Source organism: Nicotiana tabacum, chromosome 4 (assembly GCF_000715075.1).
Source record: "Nicotiana tabacum cultivar K326 chromosome 4, ASM71507v2, whole genome shotgun sequence".
Taxonomy (NCBI): Eukaryota; Viridiplantae; Streptophyta; class Magnoliopsida; order Solanales; family Solanaceae; genus Nicotiana; species Nicotiana tabacum.
The window spans coordinates 71,670,493-71,676,492 of NC_134083.1; positions in this window are offsets into that span (position 1 = coordinate 71,670,493).

Below are 6,000 nucleotides of genomic sequence, written 5' to 3' on the forward strand. Positions count from 1 at the left end.
AAGGAGCTAAAATGGACAAAGGCAATGTGCCCAGTGAATTACCCTTCGCGAACGCGAAGGGTTAGATGCGAACGCCATGCATCAGGACAACAAGCCTTTGCAAACGTGAGACTCTGTACACGAACGCTAAGAAGGAGGAAGCCAACCTTCGCGAACGCGAAGGTATAATCGCGAACGCGAAGGTATAATCGCGCTCGCGAAGATGCAGGAGACAAACCTTCGCGAACACGAAGGTGATTTCGTGAATGCGAAGAAGCAAAAATCAAACCTTCGCAAACGCGTAGTATTGTTCGCAAACGCGAAGAAGAAACTGGGCGGAAAAAAACTGTGCAGTTCTGGAGTTTCACAATTTTGACCCCAAACTATTTAGTACATGACCTAGCTCATTTGTAAGACATCTTTGGCAGATCTTTTGGCTTATTTTTCAGTTCCTACACTAGAGAAGACAAGGTTTGGAGCTAGGGTTCTTGCACACACGTGGGGCTTGAAGATTTGATCCATTTGGTTGAGAATTTCTTACTTATTTATGCTCATTTCTTCATTTCCTTGCTTTTATTGGAAATTTAAGTGTGAAGCATGTTCTCCAGCACTTGAATCTTGTTTATGGGAATATTCATATTTAAAGTGTAGATTAAATACCTTGTTGTGCTTATGTATTGAACAATTTTTTTTTATTATGAAGTGAGTTATTATTTCTTTAATTATTCTTGTCTTGAATGTCTCTAAAGGGATTAGCTAACCCTAGGACTCTCCCATTCACTTCGGATTAATTTTGGGAAAACTAATTCGGGGTTTTGAAACATTAATTAACAACAACTTGAGGTGTTAACCCTCACTTTATAGATTCTACCTAGGGATAGGAATGAACAACTTGTAGCCGTATTCGAGTGTGCTTACTCTCTTAATTGTTTTAGGGATAATTCAATTAGGAAATCTTGTTAGTTTTTGAGAGAAGCTAATATAGAATTATTATCCGAGGCTAATAAATAATAAACTCACTCATATTTATAAATTTGTGAAATATATTGGATCGTTACTTGAGTGTAATTCCCGATGCATCCGTTCATGTAGCCATTGATCATTTTATTTGCTTCCAAGGTTAGTTTACATTTTTGCATTCAGCTATAATATTTTCTCAACAATCATTCTATGTGTTTGGCATTGCATAATAAGTGATAATTCTCCTACATTCCTAATCGCCTACATATTGTTCTCTGTGGGATTCGACCCCGACTCATAGTTGGGTAAATTATATTGCATGCGACCGTGTTCATTTACTTTTTATATGTGGATTTGGACGTCATCAAAATTGGCGCGCGTTGTCGGGGAACAATTTGGCCTAATTTATGTTGTTTGAGAAATCAGCATAAGTGCTTTGGTCCAAACTTATGAATATTTGTGTAATTAGCTTTCTTACCTTGGTCTATTTTTCTTGTTTATTTTCTTAGTTCTGAAAAGAAAAAAAAATTGCATCATATAATGTAAATTGGTACGATGGTAGTTTTGATAAGTTGGTGTTTTACCCACTTATCTCTTCTTGATACTTAGGCTTTTGCATGATTTTGTAGAGAAACTAAGGCATTTATTGAGGTTCATTGGCATATTTCGGGTATCAAGTGATTTGGAAGTGATGTTGAAGAAACCAAGTGAAAACGAGTCAAAAAGGAGCTAAAATGGACAAAGAGAATTTGCCCAGTGAATTACCCTTCGTGAACGCGAAGGGTTATATGCGAACGCAAAGCATCAGGACAACAAGCCTTCGCGAACGTGAGACTCTGTATGCGAACGCGAAGAAGGAGGAATCCAACCTTCACGAACGCGAAGGTATAGTCGCGAACGCGAAGGTATAGTCGCGAACGCGTAGGTATAGTCGCGAATGCGAAGAAGCAGGAGACAAACCTTCGCGAACACGAAGGAGATTTCGCGAACACGAAGAAGCAAAAATCAAACCTTCGCGAACGCATAGTACTGTTCGCGAATGCGAAGAAGAAACTTGGCGGAAAAAAACTAGGCAAATCTGAAAATTCATGATTTTGAACCCAACCCTTTGAATACACGACCTAGCTCATTTGGAAGACATCTTTGGCCAATCTATTGGCTTATTTTTCAGTTCCTACACTAGAGAAGACAAGGTTTGGAGCTAGGGTTCTTGCACACACACTTGGGGCTTGAAGATTTGATGCTTTTGGTTGAGAATTTCTTACTCATTTCTGCTCATTTCTTCATTTCCTTGCTTTTATTGAATATTTAAGTGTGCAGTATTTTATCCAACACTTGAATCTTGTTTACGGGAATATTCATATTTAAAGTGTGGGTTAAATACCTTGTTGTGATTATGTATTGAACGATTTTTATTTATTATGAAGTGAGTTATTGTTTCTTTAATTATTCTTATTCTTGAATGTCTCCAAAGGGTTTAGCTAACCCTAGGACTCGCCCATTCACTTCGGATTAATTTTGGGAAAAATAATTCGGAGTTAGAAAAGATTAATTAACAAGAACTTGAGGCGTTAACCCTCACTTTATAGATTTTACCTAGGGTTAGGAATGAACTACTTGTATCCATATTCGGGTGTGCTTAATCTCTTAATTGTTTTGGGATAATTCAATTAGAAAGTCTTGTTAGTGTTCGAGAGAATCTACTATAGAATTATTATCCGAGGCTAATAAATAATAAACTCACTCATATTTATAAAATTGTGAAATATATTGGATCATTACTTGAGTGTAATTCTCGATGCATCCATATTTGTAGCCATTGATCATTTTACTTGCTTTATAGGTTAGTTTACATTTTCGCATTTAGCTATAATATTTTCTCAACAATCATTCTAAGTATTTGGCATTGTATAATAAGTGATATTTCTCCTACATTCCTAATCGCCTACATATTGTTGTATGTGGGATTCAACCCCGACTCATAGTTGGGTAAATTATATTGCATGCGACCGTGTCCATTTATTTTTTAGTAGTGGATTTGGACGTCTTCACCATGCCACGATTGCGATGAATAAAATTGAAAAGCTTCGCGATCGCGTTCACACAAATGTGATTGCGTATAGTAACTCATCAACCTTCCCATGTCTTCTCTTTCTTCATCGTGAACCTTTGCGATCGCGGCCTCAATCACGCGATCGCATATAAGTAAACCAGTAGCAGCATATTCAGCAATCTTCAATGTTTCGAAATGCGCCGAACATGGTCCGAATTACTCCTGAGGCCCTCGGGACCTCAACAAGACATATCAACACGCTTCATACAAACACGCTCGAAAAATGAAATCACATCATACAACACTAGAACCACGAATCGTGCATCGATTCAAGCCTAAGGAACGTATGAACTTCCGAATTTCAAAACCCATGTCGATTCATACCAAAACAACTCCTATTGACGTCAAATTTTGCACAAAATTCTTAAATGACAATACCGACCTATTCCAACATCCGGAATCGCAATCCGACCCCGATATCAATAAAGTCAACTCCTTGTAAAACATTCCAAATCTTCCAACTTTCGCCAATTGATGTTGCAATGACCTACAAACCTCCAAATTAACATCCTGACATGCTCCTAAGTCTAAAATCACCATATGGAGGTATTAGAACTGTCAAAACCCCATTCCGGAGTCGTTTACACAAAAGACAAACTATGGCGAATGCTTTCAACTTAAACCTCCAACTTAGGGACTATTGTGCCTCATTTCACTCCGAAACTCAACCGGAACCAAAACCAAGCACCCCGGCAAGTTACATAACAACAATATAACATGACTGACTGGGTCGTTACATTATCATATTGAGCAAACGGCATTTGATTTGTATTTCCACTAATTTATTATATCCGTATCATAATTTTGGAACCATAGCAACTGAAATCATCAAGTTTCGACATAGTATGAGTAATTTATGATCATTTTACTAAGAATTGTGTTGCCAGATTTTTCAGACTAACTACGAAATTGCCACTGAATTCGTATTTAAAAATCTGCATTATTTCCAAATATTGAAACCAGCATATCTCCTTTATTATAAGGTCAAATGGAGTGATTCAAAAGCCTGACTTGACTGGAATTTGACAAAGAATCCATTGGAGGCATCAAAAGGGAGTTTTTTTTATCGTTTGGCACAAGAAACGAGATAGAATAGCTGGGCATTTTTGGCTATTAATGTTATTGGGGTTTTCTCATCTTGAAAGTTTGGGACTAAGAGAAATCAAGGATGTTATTCAAGTTTCTTTCATGGGGCAAGGTCTACACCATAGCCTAGTTATTTCCCTTTGATTCATTCCCTTGATTTAAGCTTTAATCCATGATTATAATTGAGAACGCATTTAAGTCTTTAAATCAAGACCTATGGTTATGTCCTAAATTTTAAAAATTGAAAATGAGTTATAGGCGTTTATTTCCCGATTTCTTTTTAGGTATTGTTCTCCTATATTAGCATAACAACACACTCGAATTTGTCGAGTTTTGGAGGAGTATTTCGAGATATATGAGACCCAACTAGTGTGGGTTGGACTCTTGGGTTATGAACACCCAGGAGTGATGTTTTGTGGAATTGGTTGAGCTATTGGACTCCGATTGAGTCTGTTTTCATTCGTGTTAGCTTGTATTGGTTCGGGATTAACTTGGGTAAGATTGGATTCGGAATCGAAGGCAAACCCGATGTTGACTTTTGTTGACCTTTTGGAAAAATATAAAGATCATAGCTTTATTTATTGTAATTGGTTTCTCTTGCATTGTTTGATGTTATTAAGTTATTTTTGGTTAGATTTGAGCCGTGTGGATGCGAATTTTAGGGGAAAAGCTATTTTGAAGGGTTGACTTGGCTTAGTTGAGGCAAGTATCTTGCCTAACTTTGTGGGGGGGGGGGAACTACCCCTTAGGATTTGGGTTGGTTGTGCTATTTATGTTATGTAAAGCCATGTACGCAAGGTGACGACTGAGTACACGGGCTATATGTGGTGTTTGTCCGGATTGGATTATCTAGACTCATTCCATGCCTTTAATTGAATTGTCATAACATGTTATATCTCTCACTATTAATCTACACTTACATGCTCTATTTGACGTTGTTACTTCCATGCCCTAAACCTGAAGAGGCGTAGCCGGCACCCGATGCCATACTCGGCCCAAGCGTACCACTTTGTAACTGTCAACTATCGAGGGGTAACCCTCAACTTAGGCCGATGAGGCCATATTCTGAATCATCTGAAAATAATGTCTACAACCAGTAATACCAAACTAAACATCTACATAGGGTTGGTAAAGCCACAATACAGATATAAAAAATGTATATTACTCGTCTACAAGCCTCTAAGGATAAATAAACTATATCATGGTCGGGATAGGGACTCGACCTACCCATCAAACCTGTATATACATAATATGGACTCCAAAGTATAGACCTGGTAACTCCTTGGAAGTGGAGCTTACCAACCAAACTGATGTTTGTCTTTGTCTACTGGGAGGGTCTATCCAGCTGTCTATCAGAACCTGCACGCATGAAATGCAGCGTCCCCATCAAAACTGATGTCAGTACAAAATAATGTACCGAGTATGTAAGGCAACCGGATAATTGTAAGCTAAAACTGAACTGATTATATAATAACTGAAAGTATATGTGAGTGAAATATAATTTGTAGATATGCTTACCTGTTCATACTGACTCATCTCTCTCAATATAGTAAGTAAAATAGTTGTCCGGCCCTATAAGGCTCGGTATGTGTAATTGCTCTGCCGTAGTAGGTTTGCTCATAGGCGCTCGGCCATACCAGGCTCTGTATCTCGACTATCCTGGGCTCGCTCATAGGCGCTCGGCCACAACATGCTTGGTATATAACTTACCATCTCATCAGAGGTTTCCCAATAGGGGCCTGCCCACCGATTATAGCTCCATGGTGGTGAAAATACTGTAATACTGTATATATATAGACTCTCTTCTCTCTTGGCTGAAAGAAGACAATACTGACTTGAATATAAAGTCCCCATAAGGGAGA